At 36.1% G+C, this 23,910-nt stretch overlaps 1 long non-coding RNA gene across 2 annotated transcripts in view; it reads right to left on the bottom strand.

The window, feature by feature from the left end:
• Positions 1–7,347: 7,347 nt before the first annotated feature.
• LOC114896184 overlaps positions 7,348–23,910 on the bottom strand; it is a 73,851-nt gene continuing 57,288 nt past the window's right edge. For both annotated transcript variants that reach the window (XR_003793735.1, XR_003793734.1), the window contains exon 3: positions 7,348–7,670. This is a non-coding gene — a long non-coding RNA (uncharacterized LOC114896184). The remainder of the gene's footprint in view (positions 7,671–23,910) is intronic.

Raw genomic sequence — 23,910 nt, 5'->3', positions numbered from 1 at the left:
AAACCTTTGAATTCCTATTAAATCTTGAGAAGTTAACATAGTTCTCTTTTCAACTTTGGATACTGAATAACAGTAATAATGAAAGCACACATAAACCTATATGGTTTTTTGGGTTTGTTTAGTTTGAAACACTCCAGTAATGAGTTGTACACTTTGAGAAGCTGTCTTAATCCTTTGAATATTACTAGGGGTTAACTTAGGACATTGAAATAAGTAGCGATTTACTCTAGTGGAAGGTAAAGTTATTTGAGTTAGCAAAACGTATTTTGTAAATTTCTTCGAGGACAAAGAACATTAGCTTAGGGGAACAAAAATCTGAGGATGATCTTATTATTCAGTAATGAAACACGTGAAAATGTGAAGCTTCTTAGTATCAACCTGATAATATGTCTGACTTTAAAAAAAAAAACTTCTATTAAGTTTTTAGAGAAAGTGTTCCATAAATATATAAAATTATATTACTTTAAATTTATTTACATTCAGTTTTGTCTTTTATACTTTCATTTAATATTCTTGAGGGAGTAAATTCAGAAGCACAGAGATACTGATCTCTTCTCAATTTATTTATAATTTAATCACAAGCCTAACTGAAGTATATTGGCACTAATGGTTTTATTTTGAGCAGAATAATGTTACCTTTACAAGAAAAGCAATTTAAGTCAGTGTAAGATTTGGTTATACTCTCATATATTGCTTCATGAAAATAGGAATAAAATGATACAAACTTTCAGAACAATTGGACAGCATTTGAAACGTGCATACATTTTAACCTAGTCATTTCTCCTAAGGAAATAAAGAAGTGAACAAAGATGAGTTTAAAAGACTATTTATTATAACATTTTTTTAAAAGATTTTTTTGATATGGACCATTTTCAAAGCCTTGATTGAATCCATTAAAATATTGCTTCTGTTTTATGCTTTGGCTCCTTGGCTGCAAGGCATGTGGGATCCTAGCTCCCTGACCAGGGATCAGACCCAACCCCCTACACTGGAAGGCGAAGTCTCAACCACTGGACCACCAGGGAAGTCCCCATATAGCATTCTTTTTAATAAGAAAAAAAAAAGGGAAAACAATCTCAAATGTACTAGAAGAGGTGAATTTGTCTGAAAAAATGTGGCATATCCACATAATAGAATATTATATGTTTATTTGAAATATTAATTTATATTTATTTTGAGAAAGCTTTCATGATTTATTATGTGAGAAGAAACAGGCAGTAAGTCATATGCATTCTCTGATTCCAGTTTTTAAAGGATAGTTGTCTGTTTAGAATGATTTTTAAAACACATACATCAAAATGTTAACAGTAATTATGCCTGGATGATATGTATTTTCCTTTTTTCTATATTTTCATAATTTTTCAATGAGCATGTATATATTTTATAAACATAGAAAAACACAACTACTGCAAAAAAAGATTTGTTTTGGTTTATTGTATTGTTAAACATGCAAATAGCTACTAATTAAGGTTAACCCAAAAGTATCTCATGTTCATCAAGCTTAATTTCATAAAATCGCTATGTCTAACTGACCCATATGCTTTTGTTGACTTCACCAAGACTAATGCCATCTTCTAACCTGGTATGCACCTTTGATCTTCCCTTTATCTCAAGACTAAGGAAGCAAGTATCCCCCTGCCCTCCATCTGCTCACATTAGCCAACCCTTACATCCCCTAGGAACCAGTACAAGTGCCTCCTCCTATGCAAAGTCCCCTGACTACCACCCCCCCCTGCAGAGCAGTCACTTCTTGCTTTCTGCTCCCCTAGACAACAGGCACACTTCATTCCTGCATCTCCCATTCTGAACTATAATCATCTCTTGACCCCTTGGCTCCAACTAGACTGTGAGGTCCTCCAGACAGGAATTATTTATTCATCTCTGTACCACAAGAATTTAAACCCCATATGGCAGGTGGATACAGTAAATATTCACTAAATGAAATAATTAATCTATTTAAATCTCCACGATCATTGTTTTTTATGGAATTAAATAAAATAAGAGAAAAGATATAATAAACCCAGCCCCTAGGACCATGCCTGACACAAAAAGTTGAAAAATATCTGATTGGTGAATGACCATTATCAATACAGCAATCACTTTAAAAATTAAGCATGTATTTTTCTCACATGATTTGCTAATTTCAAAAGACATTTGAAAAAATACATAAGAATTCTGAGGCAAAAATAAAGAGGAAAAATTAAATACCTACACACACCACTATATTTATGTTTGCTCTTTGTTCTCTTTCATTTATATTGAAATAATTTTACTAAAGTTGTAAATTAAATTTAGCATTCTTAAGAAAAAAGGAAGATGAATATCCATCTTGATGCTGCATTTACTAGCTTGAATTAGCCAGGCACATAGGAAACAGTTGAAAGAATGTTCATAACATTTGGCCCCTAATTTCACTTGGGAGAATCAATATTATAGAAATAATCCATTGTGTATTTTAAAATGCATTAATGTATATAAAATAGTGTTAATATTTATATATACAATCATACAAAGTAGCAGTCAAATAATAGATTAATGGCCAAGTAATAGAAAACCCTTCCACAACATAGACTATTAAGCAGCATTAAATATTAGAGTTCTTAATAACAGGGAAATTCTTTCACTAAAGTAGTAAGTGATTAACTCACAACACAAATTTATCTATCCAACATGAGCTTTAATAAGTGAAAATATATAGACGAAAAGACTATATGGAACCTACAACAGTGGTCACTTTAGGGAATTCAGATAATGAATACATTTCTGTATCATATTTTCAATGATTAGCATGTCTTTATTTATTTATTTATTTTTAACATCTTTGTTGGAGTATAATTGCTTTACAATGGTGTGTTAGTTTATGCTTTAGAACAAAGTGAATCAGCTATACATATACATATATCCCCATATCTCTTCTCTCTTGAGTCTCCCTCCCTCGCACTCTCCCTGTCCCACCCCTCTAGGTGGTCACAATGCACTGAGCTGATCTCCCTGTGCTATGTGGCTGCTTCCCACTAGCTATCTATTTTACATTTGGTAGTGTATATATGTCCATGCCACTCTCTCACTTTGTCCCAGCTTACCCTTCCCCCTCCCCATGTCCTCAGGTCCATTCTCTAGTAGGTCTGCGTCTTTATTCCCATCTTGCCCCTAGGTTCTTCATAACCATTTTTTTTTTTAGATTCCATATATATATGTTAGCATACAGTATTTGTTTTTCTCTTTCTGACTTACTTCACTCTGTATGACAGACTCTATGTCCATCCACTTCACTACAAACAACTCAATGTCGTTTCTTTTTATGGCTGAGTAATATTCCATTGTATATATGTGCCACATCTTCTTTATCCATTCATCTGTCGATGGACACAAAGGCTGCTTCCATGTCCTGGCTATTGTAAATAGACCAGCAATGAACATTATGGTACATGACTCTTTTTGAATTATGGTTTTCTCAGGGTATGTGCCCAGTAGTGGGATTGCTGGGTCATATGGTAGTTCTATTTTTAGTTTTTTAAGGAACCTCCATACTATTCTCCATAGTGCCTGTATCAATTTACATTCCCACCAACAAGGCAAGAGGGTTTTACTTTATAATTACAGGGAATAAATACATAGGGAGAAACATGTAACAGAATGTTCCTATTTTTCCCTAGCTGTTAAAATTATGGCTTTTAGAGCAGAAGCAAGAAGAACTATAATCCTGCAGCCTGTGGAACAAAACCCACATTCACAGAAAGACAGACAAGATGAAAAGGCAGAGGGCTATGTACCACATGAAGGAACAAGATAAAACCCCAGAAAAACAACTAAATGAAGTGGAGATAGGCAGCCTTCCAGAAAAAGAATTCAGAATAATCATAGTGAAGATGATCTAGGACCTCAGAAAAAGAATGGAGGCTAAGATTGAGAAGATGCAAGAAATGTTTAACAAAGACCTAGAAGAATTAAAGAACAAACAAACAGAGATGAACAATACAATAAATTGAAATGAAAAATACATGAGAAGGAATCAATAGCAGAATAACTGAAGCAGAAGAACAGATAAGTGACCTGGAAGACAGATGGTGGAATTCACTGCTGCAGAACAGAATAAAGAAAAAAGAATGAAAAGAAATGAAGACAGCCTAAGAGACCTCTGGGACAACATTAAACACAACAACATTCGCATTATAGGGGTCCCAGAAGGAGAAGAGAGAGAGAAAGGACCCGAGAAAATATTTGCAGAGATTATAGTAGAAAACTTCCCTAACATGGGAAAGGAGATAGCCACCCAAGTGCAGGAGGTGCAGAGAGTCCCATACAGGATAAACCCAAGGAGATACGCGCCGAGACACATAGTAGTCAAATTGGCAAAAATTAAAGACAAAGAAAAATTACTGAAAGCAGCAAGGGAAAAATGACAAATAACATATATGGGAACTCCCATAAGGTTAACAGCTGATTTCTCAGCAGAAACTCTACAAGCCAGAAGGGAGTGGCATGACATATTTAAAGTGATGAAAGGGAAGAACCTACAACCAAGATCACTCTACTGGGCAAGGATCTCATTCAGATTGGATGGAGAAATCAAAAGCTTTACAGACAAGCAAAAGCTAAGAGAATTCAGCACCACCAAACCAGCTCTACAACAAATGCTAAAGGAACTTCTCTAAGTGGGAAAGACAAGAGAAGAAAAGGACCTACAAAAACAAACCCAAAACAATTAAGAAAACAGTAATAGGAACATACATATGGATAATTACCTTAAACATGAATGGATTAAATGCTCCAACCAAAAGACACAGGCTCGCTGAATGGATACAAAAACAAGACCTATATATATGCTGTCTATAAGAGACCCACTTCAGACCTAGGGACACATACAAACTGAAAGTGAGGGGACGGAAAAAGATACTCCATGCAAATGGAAATTAAAAGAAAGCTGGAGTAGCAATTCTCATCCAGACAAAACAGACTTTAAAACAAAGACTATTACAAGAGACAAAGAAGGACCCTACATAATGATCAAGGGATCAATCCAAGAAAAAGATATAACAATTGTAAATATTTATGCACCCAACACAGGAGCACCTCAATACATAAGGCAAATGCTAACAGCCAAAAAAAGGGGAAATCAACAGTAACACAATAATAGTAGGGAACTTTAACACCCCACTTTCACCAATGGACAGATCATCCAAAATGAAAATAAATAAGGAAACACAAGCTTTAAGTGACACAATAGACCAGATAGATTTAATTGATATTTATAGGACATTCCATTCAAAAACAGGAGATTACACTATCTTCTCAAGTGCACATGGAACATTCTCAGGATAGATCATATCTTGGGTCACAAATCAAGCCTCAGTAAATTTAAGAAAACTGAGATCATATCAAGCATCTTTTCTGACCACAACACTATGAGACTAGATATCAATTACAGGGGAAAAAATGTAAAACACACAAACACACAGAGTCTAAACAATACGTTACTAAATAACCAAGCGATCACTGAAGAAATCAAAGAGGAAATCAAAAAATACCTAGAGATGAAAAACAATGAAAACATGATGATCCAAAACCTATGGGATGCAGCAAAAGCAGTTCTAAGAGGGAATTTTATAACAATACAATCCTACCTCAAGAAACAACAAACATCTCAAACAATCTAACCTTACACCTAAAGGAACTAGAGAAAGAAGAACAAACAAGAACCAAAGTTAGAAGGAAAGAAATCATAAAGATCAGAGCAGAAATAAATGAAATAGAAACAAAGAAAACAATAGCAAAGATCAATAAAGCTAAAAGCTGGTTCTTTGAGAAGATAAACAAAATTGATAAACCATTAGCCAGACTCATCAAGAAAAAGAGGGAGAGGACTCAAATCAATAAAAATAGAAATGAAAAAGGAGAAGTTAAAACAGACAATGCAGAAATACAAAGCATCCTAAGAGATTACTACAAGCAACTCTATGCCAATAAAATGGACAACCTGGAAGAAATGGACAAATTCTTAGAAAGGTATAACCTTCCAAGACTGAACCAGAAAGAAATAGAAAATATGAACAGACCAATCACAAGTAATGAAATTGAAACTGTGATTAAAAATCTTCCAACAAACAAAAGTCCAGGACCAGATGGCTTCACCAGTGAATTTTATCAAACATTTAGAGAAGAGCTAACACCCATCCTTCTCAAAGTCTTCAAAAAATTGCAGAGGAAGGAACACTCCCAAACTCATTTTATGAGGCTACCATCACCCTGATACCAAAACCAGACAAAGATACTACAAAAAAAGAAAACTACAGACCAATATCACTGATGAATATAGATGCAAAAATCCTCAATAAAATACTAGTAAACAGAATCTAACAATACATTAAAAGGATCATATACCATGATTAAGTGGGATTTATCCCAGTGATGCAAGGATTCTTCAATATACACAAATCAATCAATGTGATACACCATATTAACAAATTGAAGAATAAAAACTATATGATCCGAAGAGACAGACAATACCAAGAATTGGCTAGAATTTATAGAAAATGGAACCTGCATACATTGCTGAGAGGAATGTATAAGTGTGCGGGTGCTTTGGAAAACAGTCTGGCAGTTCTGTAAAAATGGAATTACTATTAAAAATAGAATAACTACATGAGCAGGCAATTCCACTCTTAAGTGTATACCCAAGACAACTGAGAACATATGTCTATATTAAAACTTTTACATGATTGCTTATAGCAGCAGCATTATTCATAGTAGCCAAAAAAGTGGCAATAACCTAAATATGAATGGATAAACAAACTGTGGTATACCCACTGGAGGAACTATTATTTGGCCATAAAAAGGAATGAAGTGCTGACACATGCTCCAACAAGGATAAACCCTGAAAACATTATGCTAAGTAAATCAGTCACAGAAGACCATATATTATATGAATCCCTTTATATAAAATGTCCCAAACAGGCAAATCCATTGAGACTGAAAACAGATTCATGGTTGCCAGGAGGTAGGGTAGGGGAAAATGGGGAATGATTGCTGCTGGGTTGTCAGGTTTATATTAGGGGTGAGGATAAGGCTCTGAAATTAGACAGTGGTGATAGTTGCATAATTCTGTGTAAATACTAAAACCCACTGCATAGTCCACCTTAAAAGGCTGAGTTTTACAGCATGTAAGTTATATCTCAACAATAACTATATATATATATCAAATATTTGAATTTTTCTGAGTCAAAATTCCTTACAAGTAGAACAAATGTCTCTTAGAATGGCTAAATTCTTAAGAATTTTTAAAATCAAATTTTAACTTGAAGCCAAAAAAATTAGTTATTTCAAAAACAACGTACAAAAAGTCTCATGGATATTTTCACTACAGCAGAACCCGCTGGGAGTCTGCAAATCAATTATGAGTGGTGTATAGAAAACAGTGATACTTAAAGCATTTTACTACCTACTACAGAGACTACAAAAATGTAAGCAAACCATTCTCTTTCAAAATCAGCCTTGAAACAGTACTTACCAAGTACACTGCTCTTTGAAAGAAGGTGTAGTCTCCAGGATTTTGTGCACTGTGATGGTTTCCAACTCATCAGGGTCTAGCTGCTCCTTTTCAAAGGGCATTCCATGAACAGGACAACAGGCAGTGGACCAACTCCAGTCTGCTCATAGTAGCCTCCTGCTTCCTGAAACACATGGGACCACAAAGAGCATATTTTTGTCCATCCTGAGACAAATGGAACAAAGCATATTTTTCACATATACATGTTCTAACAAGAAAAAAAATCAACAGAAATATGGAAACCAAGAAATAACTGAAGAAAAATTCTTTTAAAAATATATAAAGAACTAACACAACATTGTAAATCAACTCGACTCTAATAGAAATTAATTTAAAAAATATATAAAGAACATCACAGTTAATATCCTACTAGGTAAATCTGAGTTTAAATTACTGAGTTTTAATAAAACCACACACACAAAAAATTTAAAAATAAAACCATATGATCATCTCAATAGATGCAGAAAAAGCTTTTGACAAAATTCAACACTGATTTATGATAAAAAACTCTCCAGACAGTGGGCATAGAAGAAACCTACCTCAACATAATAAAGGCCATATATGTCAAACCCCCAGCAAACATCATTCTCAATGGTGAAAAACTGAAACCATTTCCTCTAAGATCAGGAACAAGAAAAGGATGTCCACTCTCACCACTATTATTCAACAGAGTTTTGGAAGTCCTAGCCACGGCAATCAGAGAAGAAAAAGAAATAAAAAGAATACAAATTGGAAAAGAAGTAAAACTGTCACTGTTTGCAGATGATATGATACTATGCATAGAAAATCCTAAAGATGCCACCAGAAAACTACTAGAGCTAATCAATGAATTTGGTAGAGTTGCAGGATACAAAATTAATGCACAGAAATCTCTTGCATTCCTATACACTAATGATGAAAAATCTGAAAGCGAAATTAAGGAAACTCTCCCATTTACCATGGCAACAAAGAGAATAAAATACCTAGGAATAAACCTACCTAGGGAGACAGAAGAGCTGTATGCAGAAAACTATAAGACACTGATGAAAGAAATTAAAGATGATACCAACAGATGGAGAGATATACCATGTTCTTGGATTGGAAGAATCAATATTGTGAAAATGACTATACTACACAAAGCAATCTACAGATTCAATGCAATCCCCATCAAAATACCAATGGCATTTTTTACAGAACTAGAACAAAAAATCTTAAAATTTGTATGGAGACACAAAAGACCCCGAATAGCCAAAGCAATCTTGAGGGGAAAAAATGGAGCTGCAGGAATCAGACTCCTTGACTTCAGACTACACTACAAAACTATAGTAATCAAGACAATATGGTACTGGCATAAAAACAGAGATATAGATCAATAGAACAGGATAGAAAGCCCAGAGATAAACCCACACACCTATGGTCAACTAATCTATGACAAAGGAGGCAAGAATATACAATGAAGAAAAGACAGTCTCTTCAATAAGTGGTGCTGGGAAAACTGGACAGCTACATGTAAAAGAATGAAATTAGAACACTCCCTAATACCATACACAAAAATAAACTCAAAATGGATTAGAGACCTAAATATAAGACCAGACACTATAAAACTCTTAGAGGAAAACATAGGAAGAACAGTCTTTGACATAAATCACAGCAAGATCTTTTCTGATCCACCTCCTAGAGTAATGGAAATAAAAACAAAAATAAACAAATGGGACCTAATGAAACTTCAAAGCTTTTGCACAGCAAAGGAAACCATAAACAAGATGAAAAGACAACCCTCAGAATGGGAGAAAATATTTGCAAACGAATCAACCGACAAAGGATTAATCTCCAAAATATATAAACAGCTCATGCAGCTCAATATTAAAAAAATAAACAAGCCAATCCAAAAATGGGCAGAAGACCTAAATAGACATTTCTCCAAAGAAGACATACAGATGGCCAAGATGCATATGAAAAGCTGCTCAACATCACTAATTATTAGAAAAATGTAAATCAAAACTACAGTGAGGTATCACCTCACACCAGTTAGAATGGACATCATCAGAAAATCTACAAATAACAAATGCTGGAGATGGTGTGGAGAAAAGGGAACACTCTTGCACTGTTGGTGGGAATGTAAATTGATACAGCCACTATGGAGTACAGTATGGAGGTTCCTTAAAAAACTAAAAATAGAACTACCATACAACCCAGCAATCCCACTACTGGGCATATACCCAGAGAAAACCATAATTCAAAAAGACACATGCACCCCATTGTTCACTGCAGCACTATTTACAATAGCCAGGACATGGAAGCAACCTAAATGCCCATCGACAGACGAATGGATAAAGAAGATGGGGTACATATATACAATGGAATATTACTCAACCATAAAATGGAACGAAATTGGATCATTTGTAGAGATGTGGATTGATCCAGAGACTGTCATACAGAGTGAAGTAAGTCAGAAAGAGAAAAACAAATATCGTATATTAACGCATATATGTCGAACCTAGAAAAATAGTACAGATGAACCGGTTTGCAGGGCAGAAATTGAGACACAGATGTAGAGGACTAACATATGGACATCAAGGGGGGAAGTGGCGGGGGCAGGGTGGGGGGCTGTGATGATTTGGGAGATTGGGATTGACATGTATACACTAATATGTATAAAATGGATAACTAATAAGGACCTGCTGTATAAAAAAATATATAAAAATAAATTAAAAAATTAAAAATTATGGCTTTTACTTCCTTCTTATGGTTTCCTATAATTTTCTACAAGAGTGTAATTTTATTTTTATAGTCAGAGTAAAAATAATGTTATTCTAAAAATGAGAGGAAAGTATTGTTTTATAACTATAAAAAAATCTATCCTGAATGTGTGCAATGATTTAATTAAAATAGTTTTCACTAGAATGTCATTTATAGTAAAAATTTGGAAAAAAACCCCTAAATGCTCAATAATAGAAAATTAAATAAATTATAGCATATCCATACAAAGGAATCTTACAGAGAGCATTAAAAACAATGTTATAGGTAAATATTTAATAACATGGAAAGATATATGCCTAATATCATGCTCTTAAAAAAAGTTAGATAATGGTATTTATACCAATCTCTTTTTTATTAGTAAGCAAAAACATCTGTATAGGAAAAAAAAAGAATGGAAAGAAAGATTAAAACCAAATATCAATGTTATTTTCATTGGACAGTGGCACTGATGATAAGTTTTAGCTTCTTTTTTTCCCTACCTATTTAAGTTCTAAGTTTTCTATAACAAGTATCACTATGTAAAAAGAAAAAAGACCCATTAAATTATTTGCCCCAAAGTCAATTCCCTCAGGCATTTTGCATATAAACATACCCAGAAAGACACATAAAGACATTGACATTCAACACCAGATGTTATGTGAAGTGATTCTTAAATTTAGTTAAGGTCAAAGTAGACTGACAACCAATACTTAAAATTTTCCAGGACACAACTATCTCTACGTTGATCTCTAGAAGCTGCTTTTAAGGTCTCAAGTGAGTAATTGTCTAGGCATTTATACATACTAAAAACAGGGTTTGTTTGCTTTTTTTTTTGAGAGAAAACATGGTCCCCAATTGCTGGAATCCTTTTTGTATACCACTGTGCAAGGTGCCCACCCTCCATTCAGCAGGTCATGTTCCCTTAATTTCAAAATGGCATGCCAACCCTTTCTCCAGGATACTGTGTAGATAAGACACAGTATCTGCATTTAAACCACAATACAGAGCATCTGTACTTCATTCACTTTGTAGAGAACTCAATCTTGCCTATGACTGAAGATTGAGATGATTAACATTTGTAAATTACTTCAGTTTAAGGAACATGTGAATCATAACTCCTACAGGTCAAGCTAGGTCACGAGAAATCAACATTTTTAGGGACTTCCCTGGCGGTCCAGTGGTTAAGATTCTGTGCTTCCATTGCAGGGGGTGCATGTTCAATCCCTGTGTGGGGAACTAAGATCCCACGTGCCTCAAGGCATGACCAAAATAAATAAACAAATGAAATTTTAAAAAAGAAATCAACATTTTTAGATGTACCTTAATCCTCTCACAAATGCTTTCTGTGCTTCTAAAATTCAAGATTCAGTTATACGTACTCAGCTTTGTCTGATAATAAAAGAAAATTCTATATGTCTAGGAGAACTCCATATTTTACCAAATCACAATTGAAGGTACCCGTTACATTGCTAAATAGCCTTACTAAAAGGATCCAATTAATAAATTATTTTTAGACATTTATTAGACAAGCCAGGTAACCTATTGCCTTCTGTGTGTGTGTGTGTGTGTGTGTGTGTGTGTGTGTGTCTGTGTGTTACAAGGAAGCTCTGAGTCAAATTTCCAGATATTCTTACCTGAATTTTAAATATAAATAAGGTCTTGTTCATAAATTCACTTAAATCCTTTCTGGAGGTAATAAGTGCCTATATTTGGCAAGCTTGAGGAGATTTTAGAGGGTATCTAAAATTTTAGACCCTTGATTATTAAACTGTGCTTTGTGTAATCTTAAAGCTTCAAGATTCTCCAGGAACCACCATGAGAACCAATGGATGAGGTCCTGGCTTCCAATTTCTGGTTCTAACTAGGAGGATTCAATCAGAGCAGCCAATCAGATTTTATTTACATATTAGAATTTAACACATTTATTTGATAAAAGCATTCCAAGGAGAAAAAATATTTTAAAAACATTTTACAGATGTAGAAACTAAAACCTACAGAAATTGAGAGAATATAAAATTATAAACACATTAATGATGGTGGTGATAATAATATGTTTACGTACATAGAATATTCATCATACCTAAAATTTCAAAAGATATTGTTGGTTATCTATTAAAGATGTGTAACTGGGATCAGCATTGGTGAGCACAGGAAAAGTAAAAGATAAAATGAGGAACAAAGTAGAATTCCTAGCTGGGAATTGGTCCTTCTAGTTATCTTTCTTCCTCTGTAAGAAATCCATCCCCCATCCTTATTCATGAGTGATGAGAATAGGGGAATGAAGATCAATGTATATTCGCTAATTCTGCTTTTAAAAAGATGTAAGGAGGTCTTTACTGAAATGTTTGTGTGTGGTCAGTCCAACATTAAATTTTAGACTGTTCAATGCCTGCTTTCTGTTAGATGCTGAGTATATGCCAGATTTCATGAGTATGTTACTTAGCTTGTACTCAGCTCCATCATCAGTGCTTTAAAGAAGCCTCAGTAAAATGTGGTCTGTTTTGCACAGCCTTGTTTAAAAATATGCATTTACTTTTCTTTGTTACCATCGATAACTTAAAGTAACTCAAAATTTTCTCCAAGCTCTAAGAAAAATCTCACCTATCAGATTTCTACCCTTTAACAATATTTTGCTAGCCTTGGAGTTATTACAATTATTGATTGCTGTAAATACAGCAAAAAGTAAGAAAACTGCTTATTTCAGTTTACACCTTAGGTAACAAGTGTCAGATTGCTGAATAAGAGCATCTAAATACCTGCGTACAGCCCTACGAAGAGGATTTTTTTAACTAGCTAATCCACATAAGTTTCACCTATCATTACCTGTTTTATCCTTCAGACTCATTCATTTGTATCAATTTTTGGTGCCCACTCAATTGCATCATTTCATCTACTTCCTTTCACCTGCAATTTAATCAAAGGGAATGAGAAACCTTGCTTAAATCAGAATTAACATAGCTGTTTCTTTTCATCCCTTCTCTCATCCAGAGTATAGTTTCCATTGATTTCGAAAGGATCACTCGATTCAGATCAGCTCTGCAGTGTAGACAGCAAGATAGTAAATGAGTGGCTCATTAAGAGTGTGAAGTTATTTCTTTTATAAAATGTCTTTGGTAAATTCCACTTAGCTGCTCTTTTCAGGCCAACTCCCTACAGTGTCTATGTACATGAATCATGTGCACCTGCTGCCATGAGGAGACTATCTCACCAATCCGCCCCAGAAAATGCCACTATGTTGGTGGTTCTCAACTTTAGCACTATTGACATTTAGGGTCAGATAATTCTTTGTTGTAGGGAAGGAATGAAGTCCTGTGCATTGTAGGATGTTCAGCAGCATCCTTGGCCTTTAACATGAGATATCAGTAGCACCCTTCAGTTGTGACAACCAGAAGTGTCTGCAGACATTGGCAAATGTCTCCTGGGGGAAAAATCATACACAACTGAGAATTACTACACTAAACCAATGGTTCTCAAAGTGTGGTCCTTGCAGCATCACCTAGAAACTTGTTAGAAATGCAAATTTGGGGGTCCCACCCAGACCTACTGAGTCAGAGACTTTGAGGATAGGGCCCAGCGATGTGTGTTTTAACAACCTCTCAATGCATTCTGATGCACAGTCAAGTTTGAGAACCTTGGCACTAAACCAATGTTGACACTGTTTGGTTGAAGGACTACTGCATCAGAATAATCTGAGATCTTGTTAAATGTACATTTCTAAATCAATATGCTGCCTTAAACCATCAAAACTGAAACTTCTCTGAGGATGTGGATTAGTAAAGTGTGTTTCATTAGTAAAGTGTGTAAAAGCATGTGTTTTACAAGCACCAACAGTTATTCTTAACTACTTTCAACCTTGAGAACCATTATCCTACTCTCCAATTCCTGAAGGCCCAAAATAAACTTGTCCATGGTGTCTTGGGCCAAAGATTCTGTTTCTAATACTACTCAATCAAAAGAAAGAGCATCTGATGTATTCTTAGACACAAATATGACTGATAATCTTCACAAAGATCCTCAAGAGAGACAGAACTGGCATATTCTCATTTTATAGGCCACATGGCAACCAGAAATTCTAACTAAATCCAAGTGCTTTTTCCTCTACCCCCATGCGGCATAAGGCCTAAAATTACTATTTTTGTGTTGCCCTGACATCTCAGGAAAACTGAGAGGGCCTCAGTTCCTACAAGTTCTCCTTCCCATTCTGCTCAGACAGATATGGTCCCCTAGCCAAACATTCCTTTTTATCATGGGGCCCAGGCACGTTGCCTGCTTATTTATGCCTGAGGAGTGGTCTTCAATTCCCTGCCAGTCCATGAAATTATTCAAACAATCCAATCACACCCTCCTGCAAAAACCAGGGGGCATCTTATGCTCTTAATACTATAAAGTCAGCTTCCCACAGTCCCTGCTTGTTCATTCTATTCCCAAGTGCAACCCCATGTGGCCCTGGGAAGCATGCAGTGTCCTCCTCCCCCAGGACTGATGAATTGCTATCAATCTCATCTGTCCAGTGTCAGGTGTCATGCTTTTGGCTATCCCCGTAATCCTAGGATAGGAATCCCTCTCTCAGCAATAGGGTGAAGAAAAGTGATCAAAATATCCAATAAGGTTGATGACTAAATAATACATGACGGGGGAAAACACTGATATAGACCATAAAAGTAACATTAATTAGGCACTCATTATATACCATGCACTATGCTTTATATATATTATTCCTGAGGCTCACAATAGATATTGTTCTCATTATAGGGTAGAAGAAACTCAGGCTCCTAAAAAGTTAATTAACACTACAAAGTTATTTGTAAGGTGTAATGGTTAATTTCTGCATCAACTTGACGGAGCCAAGGGATGCCCAGATATCCAATTAAATATTATTTCTGCGTGTGTCTGTGAGGGTGTTTCTGAAAGAGATTAGCATTTCAATTGGTAGACTGAGTAAAGTAGATGGCCCTCCCTGACGTGGACGGACGTCATCCAATCCACTGATGGCCTGAATAGAACAAAAAGGTGGAGGAAGGTTGGAGTTGTCCCCCTCTAATCTGAGTCATCAATCTTCTACCCTCAGCACTCCTGGTTCTCAGACCTTTTAACTACCACAAGGTTTCTTGGGTCTCCAGTTGCAGACAACAGATCATGGGAATTCTCAACCTCTATAATCCTGTATGCCAATACCTTATAATAAATCATATATTGGTTCTATTTCTCTGGAAAACTCTAATACATAAGGGGCATGTCCAGGTATAACAGACGATCATTTATGCTGCAAATGGAAAAACAAAACTCAAAACTTAATGAGAATTTATTGCCTCCTTTATCTACAAAGTCCAAAGAAGGGCTAGCCTCAGGCACTCCCTGATTTGAGGCTTAAGGGGCATACTCATTTCTTGTTTTTCCTCCATCTAAGGGTTGACCTAATCTCAGGCTGCTCTTGTTATGGGCAGCAAAGTAGCTGCAGTCTCCATCCAATCTAGAGGAAGAGTGTTTGCCCCTTCTGGGGGCTAGTCCTCTTTAGCAGCCCACTTTCTCTTGGTACATGCTGACAACCTAAAAATAGGCTTAAGGACTAAACAATCATAACCTGTTGCTGACCAATCTTGGTGTTTCTTGGGCAACAGAATTAACTGCCTAAAAATACAGAGGTTTCAAGTTATATGCTACTGGTTAGCCCCATGAGCTAGTAACCATAGCCAGAGATCTACTAACACAAGGTCCAGAAAGAGAAAATATAGTTTATTCACAATACATCTCCAGTGCTCTTACCCATTCCCCTATCAGTTTCCTACTCCCATCTTGTCCTCTGCTTTAGAGGTGTATGACATGCTAGGATGAGGCAGGGAAGCTCTATGAATCTTCCTGGTCCACAGGCTGCATCCTCACAATGGTGGTGACGGTCTCATTTGTCCAGATGGAGCCACTTAGGCTTTTCTGGGGCTCCAACCTTACCTTCTGCTGCAATGCTACCTCTTTTGCCTCCATTAGTACTAACCTTGGATGGGGTTGACCCTTGCGGCCTCTCCCGTTGCGGAGCACAGGCTCCGGATGCGCAGGCTCAGCGGCCATGGCTCACGGGCCCAGCCTCTCCGCGCCATGTGGGATCTCCCCGAACCGGGGCACAAACCCGTGTCCCCTGCATCGGCAGGCGGACTCTCAACCACTGCGCCACCAGGGAAGCTCTCATTGAGCTTTTTCACACTTGCCAGCCCCAGGGGATCAGTCTTTCAGTCCTCTTGAAATACAGGTCTCAAGCAAAAGAGCTTTCCTTTAAAAAACCATGTTTCCTTCCTCTTTGCTGTCAGAAAGGCTAGTTTCAGCCTTAGCTTATCTCTATCCTATAGACCTCACTGAAGGTTCCAAAATGTAGCAGACATGCTCCAACCATCCTGAATTTTTCCTACCTTTGTTCTCCATTGCTGCAACCACAGTAGACACAGAGTCCCAATGTTCAAAAGGCACAGATTTAACTATGCCTAAATTTAAATTTAACTGTTTAACTATCCTAAGAAGGATGAGCATCATTCATGCCAAAAAAGAGATGGAGCCTCCTAGCTGCCCATCCCTTTGCTTCAGTTTACCTAATTCTACTCTTCTAAGAACTGATACATTCCTTTTTGCTTAACGTAGAGGTGAGGGTCTGCAAGTCTAGGTTAAGCAAAAAGGGATGTATCTGTTCATGTAAGTTTAGTCCTTGGGCAGAAGGCTGGTGGTATCATCAGGTTCTAGCTCTATCTGCTTCCTCTAACTTACTCACCTCTTTAGACAAGATAGTCACAGCAGTTCCAAGCTTCATGTCCATAAGAAAATCAAAGGAAAAATGAAAATAGCTGATTCTTTCCCAGTAACCACCAAAAACATTTCTTCCAGCTAGTAATTGATGATTCTGATTGGTTTACATACCCTTTGCTGAACTAAACACTATGGTCAGTGCAGTGTGATCTGCCATTTGGCTTAAGGCAAACAGAAAACACCTCTAGATCTAAGCTGGAGTAAATCTCACTCAAACCGCATGGCTGAGAATGGGGTCATTCCCCTCACCCCCAATTTAGTGTATCTTTTGCAAAAAGGTAGAAGAATGGATACATAGCAGCGAATAAACAGGTACTAGCTGAACCAAATAAACTAGGCTATACCTGAGCCAAATCATGCCTATATTACTCACTATGCAACACACAGAACACCTGCACTGGAATCATATGGGATGCCCATTAAAGTTTACACTGCTAAGTTACTAAATCAAAATCTCATGCACAAGGCTCAGGAACCTACAGGTTAGCAAACTCCCGGGCTATTCTTATGACCACTACAGTTTGATATTCTTACACGCAACAACTTGCTACTTATTCTACAGAACATTTTAAAATGAAAAGCAATATAAGAATAATGCTAATTATAATCAGTTATAATTTTACAACTGTATAACCTTGTATAATAGGGAGGAAAATTATTCTAATGATTGGCAAAACTCCTCTTCCAAGTAAGAAGTTTTTATTTAGCAAAATATCTTGTTTGGCTACTTTGTGGCAAAAGAATATTACTCAGGGCATAAATGAATGCCTTAGAAGTTAACCAAAAACAGAACTAAAAACAACCTAGGCATCTGGGGATTTAGAAGCGAAAAGAATCTAGAAAAATGTGTGATGGCATTTGAGAAATGAAAAGGGCACAGCAACACGAAAGGAGGCAGACCCCCAGTAGAAGAGACAACTAATAAAAATTTTTTAGACCCAGAAATAATTGAGAGATTTTTAAGGAAAAGGCTAGCTGAGATGAAATTTTAAGTTGTTTGCCAAATAACAAACCTTTTGTAAAATCAGCTACAGCTGACAATACTTTCTGTAGCAAAGGGATAGGGACGCTGTCCTGTAGTAAACTGCAAAGTAGAAATGGAGTCAAAGGCAAGAAGCAAAATGTGAGGCAGAGAATGAGAACTTTAAAAGCAGGAGATAACAACAGCCAGAAATAATTACATGCATTAACCTCATCTCCAAAATGCTGAACATTTTTACTACATAATATAGTGGGGGAGATAATGCTAATTTTACCTTAATATTATAACAAAGTGACCTTATACCTGGGGTTATGAGAGACTTTAAGAAATGCACTACAGATAGGAGGGAGCAAGTATTTTTGAGCCGTGCCAAGGCTTTTATAAATATTAAATGTAATTCTCATAGAAATCCAGTGGATTTATATTTTCCATGTCAATGATGAGAAAGTGTTCTTAGAGTAACCTGCACAAGGACACATAGTCAGTGGCAGAGCCTGGCAGAGCCAGGAGTTCAACTGAGGGACAATCCTCCCCAAAGTCTTTGCTTTCCTCTCAGGGTTGGTGGTGCAAAATAGTAGTTTTCATCCATGTATTCACACCAGAATCCCCTGAAGAGTATGAAACAATTACCTATTCTTGAATCCCACCTCAGATAAATTAAGTCAGAGTCTATGGGGTTGCAGTTTAAGGCACCACTTTTGAAAACTTCTGGGGTAGAACAACAGATGTTTTAATTTTTTGTTAGTTTTATAATAGTAAATTGAATATAGATATATCCAGCCTTTATAATTTTATATGCATTATTTTTGCCATGTGACCACTCATTCACAATTCAAACATCTTTTAGGAAGTGTGTGTATGTGTGTGTGTATGTTTGTCTTAATGTGACCCTCAAGAGATATCCCATACCAACATACTGGGTAGGATTTCAAAGCACTTCTTTCATTTCTCTTTTGTTCTGAATAAAACACAGAACAATTCTAAATCATACTCATCTCAAACACCAGATATCATCAGGGTGGCCTTCAGATATTTAAGTTTTTCCCCAATTTTTTTCCCTCTCACATCAACCTGCCTAATGAAACTACTACACATTTGCCAGATTCCAGATGTTTGTAAATTAGAAAATAGTATCAATAAAAACCTTTACCAGTATTTTTGTAATTTTGCTTTTTATCCACACAGCTTTGCATTACTCCTGGTCAAGGCTTTGATAGAATTGCACATAATACACTGATGAATGGGGGGAAAGAGACACTAATTTTTTTTCTCATCTCAACGTAAGTATATAAAAGCAAAAGTTATGGCTACCTTGTTTTTTTTTTTATACAACAATGAATTTGGTTCACAGCAGTACTGCCCCAAAATTTGAAGGACTTAAAATATCTTCTAAAAAGATGCAAAAATTATTCTAGCAGTTCATAAAGTTATTCCAATGAAAGGATCTGGTATTTGCATTTCAATGGCTTGTTTCAGGCTCCACAAACAATCTAATACACAATTCCTTCACAATGAGCTATGATCCGGGACTACAGAAATTACTCGTGATATTAGACCTTTTGCCTTGTTCACCTGGACAAAGGACAGAAAGTAATGATACTTGAGAGCAGCCAGGTGAAAACAAATGAAAGAAGTCACTCCAATCACTCTGAGGCAAATAAGCCCTCATTTATTCTAACTATGGTTATCTGATTACCTTAATATCCCATATTACCAATAGCACCTGAAGTGAAAGGCACACACTACTAAAATAACTAAATAGATTGAGACCCAAGGACCATTAACCTTAGCTACATATTAGCCCCTGAAATATAATTAATTGAAACTGAATTCCTGATATGCTTAGTAGAGAGGACCACATTTATTTTGTCAGACATGATCTTATATCCATGAATTTGTTGTTTTGCTGATATTCAGTGCTCTTGTCCTCTTTCACACACTATATTCTATGGGTGACAGCATTAATATCAATGACAATTTTCATAAAAATAGTAAATTTCAGTTTGTGATACTATCCTTATTGTTTCCTTTCTTGAAGATCCTTTAAAAAGAAATTACTATCTTAAAGGTTTTTCTGCATTTCCACAATATATTTTAATCAGAATCTATTATAAACATGTGTAAACAAACACACAGATACACACATATTACACATATATATATGTTACCATATATAACCATAAATGCTATTACACCTGACATATGGCCCATTTGATTTGTCTGAAGTGAAGATCATTTGATTACTTTTCATGGTATAGAATTACTGAGTCAGTTATGCACTGTAGTGGTTCCATGCAAGAATGTATCTTCAGGGCTTCCCTGGTGGCACAGTGGTTGAGAGTCCGCCTGCCGATGCAGGGGACACGGGTTCGTGCCCCGGTCTGGGAGGATCCCACATGCCACAGAGCGGCTGGGCCCGTGAGCCATGGCCACTGAGCCTGTGCGTCCGGAGCCTGTGCTCCGCAACGGGAGAGGCCACAACAGTGAGAGGCCCGTGTACCGCAAAAAAAAAAAAAAAAAAAAGAATGTATCTTCAGTATATATTGCATTGCTTACATAATCCACTCCCCTCCTCTGGCATTTCTAGCAGTTCAAGAAAACCTAAATAGGGAAAAATTAGGGTTCTTCTGTTTTATTTTTACATACAAATTTGTCCCAGAATATTTTCCACATTAAATGGAGATATATACCAAATTACATTTATAATTTAAATATACTTCATATTTTCAAAGAGTGTATGATTTTAGATTTTTACATGCTGCTTACATACACTGTTGAAAATTTGATGATGATATGTCACAAGAAGATAAAAACGGTAAGATGAATCCACTTTTTAAAATTACAGAACATGGCATAGTTAGCTAAGAGGGACAATCTTAAAGCTTCCCATAATTGAAGAATATTAGAAAGAAAATATAATACCATTATATAAATTATGGTATTCTTTCATCTTTCAACTGTCATTTTTCTTGGAGAGAAAGGCATACAAATTTTGTAATAGTATACCAAAAGAGACACTGAAAATGCTTTAAAGACATGGAACACTTACATGCATGAAAGCTTTAAGAAAAACTAGGACTTTTGTCTAGTAAAACTACTTTCATTATATGGATAAAACTCAAATCTATTCACCTCTAGCCTCTGTTTCTCTGCTTGTCTCCAAGAAATCTCTCAGATATCTTGCTGCTATCTCAATTGCATGAAAGTCTTGCCAGTCAATAACATTCATTAAGCATTACTGGGTGCTTAATAAATGTTTCTGAGCATTATGACAGCTACCCTAGGGAGATGCAACAGAAACAGAGGATACAGTCTGTGACATCAAGGAACTTTCAATAGTATTGATTATTCACGCTATATAAATGGACTAAAATAGGGTTTCCAAAGAAATACATAATTTAATTATTGCAAATTAAAACAGTACAAATGATATATGTATGCTGAGGTGATTCAGTGGGTGATCTGAGTGGCGGAAGCAAACAGAATATTTTAAATCATGTATTATAAGGGTCAAAAAGACATGGATTAATGAGCTAAGGAAGAAGAGTTTTTCAGAGGGTAGAAGGTTTGCCTAAAAGGAAGGAGGAGAAATAAATCCTGAAGTAGTGTGGGTGGAACTAGAATCTGAAAGACTAGGCAGCAGGCTACTGGCCTGACTTTGCTCATACATCTTTCCTGCAATATCACTTACTAATTTTTTATCTGGCTGGTATAGTCTAGAGCAGAATCTCCCAAGCTGTTGCTTTTCATTGACCCCTTTTATGAGGAGAAATACCCTTCAAATAAACAATGTCTCTCCAACATAATTCCTGCTACCACTACCCATTAAAAACACAAGATTAATGGGGGGAAAATGTTAGTACTTGTTATTACTTCCATCTGTCTTCAATGAAATGTCAACTAAGTTTCCTCTGTACTCAAAAAAGTTAAGGCATTGTTGTATTGTTACTATTAATGTAATGGAGACCACAGTGTGAACTGCTACAGGTTCTGTCATAGTCCTCTGTCCCCCACCCCAGACCACATTTACACAATGGGAACCCTAAAATAAGAATAAAGGAACATTAATTCCCTTCTACATGTACACAAACCTCACACAAATCAACACTGTATGATGTTGACTGTCATTACAGTAGCAGTAGTAGTAAAGGTAATGGTGGTAGTGGTAATTTATATTGATTTAGATTTACTGCGTGGCAGATACCATTAGAAGCACTTTACACGTATTATTTAATCCTAACCACGCTAATAATCATTATTAATCCCATTTCATAGAAAAAATATTGAAGCCCAAATAAGCAACTTGCCCAAAGACACACACCAGGTGGGTGGTGTGGTGGGGCTGCGATGGCAGAGCACACGCTTTTAGACATGACACCGGACTACCTCTGCATATGCCATGTGCCTACCCCATAAACGCTGGCCCTCAATTTCTAGCTGAAAATAATACCTGTTCTCTTACCTGCCTCTTAAAGATATAATAAGGATTAATTTGATGTCTGCAAAGTGTTATGACCTCTTCATAAAGACACCCAGATGATTAAAACTCCTTAATTTCCATTTCTTCATACGCCACATCTTCAATTACAGCATCTTATAGGTATGCAGTCTGGGAACCGATTGACTTTGCTTTCTCTCATACCACATTCAGACTGTAATCAGTTGCTATTTTATCATAGGAACATCATCCCTAAAATTCACTCGTTTTATTCTAATTTTTGATGCTTAAGCTATCATTAGTCTCAGTTATTGTAATCTCCTTAGAGTACTGCATTTTACCTTGCAAAGAGGAAATTTTAATGGAAATTGGGTCCTAATACCCATCAGGGGGAAAGAAAAAAGTTCATGTGTTAATCAAGAAACAAATAATCTCATTCAAATATGCACATTCTTAAGTTGCTCTCAGCTTCGAAATCCTCCTTAAGTCTCAATTCCACTGACTACTTACAGGCTCTGTATATTTTATTTCTGCACTTTCACCTTTAACAATTTCTGAAGATAGTAGAATTTTGGAGCTAAAATGGAACTTAAAGATAACCTAAGGCAAACTCCATCTAAGAAATGAGAAAACTAGGGATCACAGATGTTAGATAACTTGCCCAAGGTCCCTTGGCTAAAATGTGATAGATCTAGAACTAAACCCAGGCATTCTGATTTCAGATATATACCATTTCTAATCTACATGTCCTTCCATCTAATCCCATGCCTTTGAATATTTAATGCAGATAACTTCCCAATCTTTTTCTAGTCCTACTTTTTCTCCCAGGTTCCAGGCCTGTATTTTCAACTGCTTAGTGAAATTTTAGGAGGATGATAATATTGAAAACTAATCTTATTATCTCCCCTTTGAAACCTATTTATCTCCATCCACTTATTGCTCTTTTATCTTTCAATCCCATGAAAGATACTATGTATAATGGATCTAGATAGGCTCCAGAAGAAAGAAGATATGGAAGAGATGATTTAAGTCAGTTGTCTCCAACTAGAAGAATATTATTCTCTTGGATTCCATTTGCATACTTCTTTTTCCAAAACTGATGATATTTAATAAATCAGATCAGCAAATAGGCCTAGGCACATGGAGTCACTTGGCTTGTTAGATGTTAAAATGTAGCTCTGATGGATTATATATGGTCCAACCAGTTTAAACAAATTTGAGATCAAGTATCAACTGGTAATTATGTATACAGGACATTTGTCTGAAAAATGTCTTCTGTGCTTATCTTGGCAAACTGTGCAACAATAGGAGGCTGTAGGAATATTTGTGCATCTAGGTTTATGAGCAATTTTTTCCTCCACTGGAAATGCTCCAGTATGACAATAATTCCATTGTGGATGTGTTACTTCAAAACATCAAATTTCTAAAGCCATGTATCTC

The sequence above is a fragment of the Monodon monoceros genome, unplaced genomic scaffold, assembly GCF_005190385.1.
Source record: "Monodon monoceros isolate NGI ecotype Baffin Bay Population unplaced genomic scaffold, NGI_Narwhal_1 Super_Scaffold_15, whole genome shotgun sequence".
NCBI classification, from domain to species: Eukaryota; Metazoa; Chordata; class Mammalia; order Artiodactyla; family Monodontidae; genus Monodon; species Monodon monoceros.
This window is presented reverse-complemented; position numbering and strand designations above follow the sequence as displayed.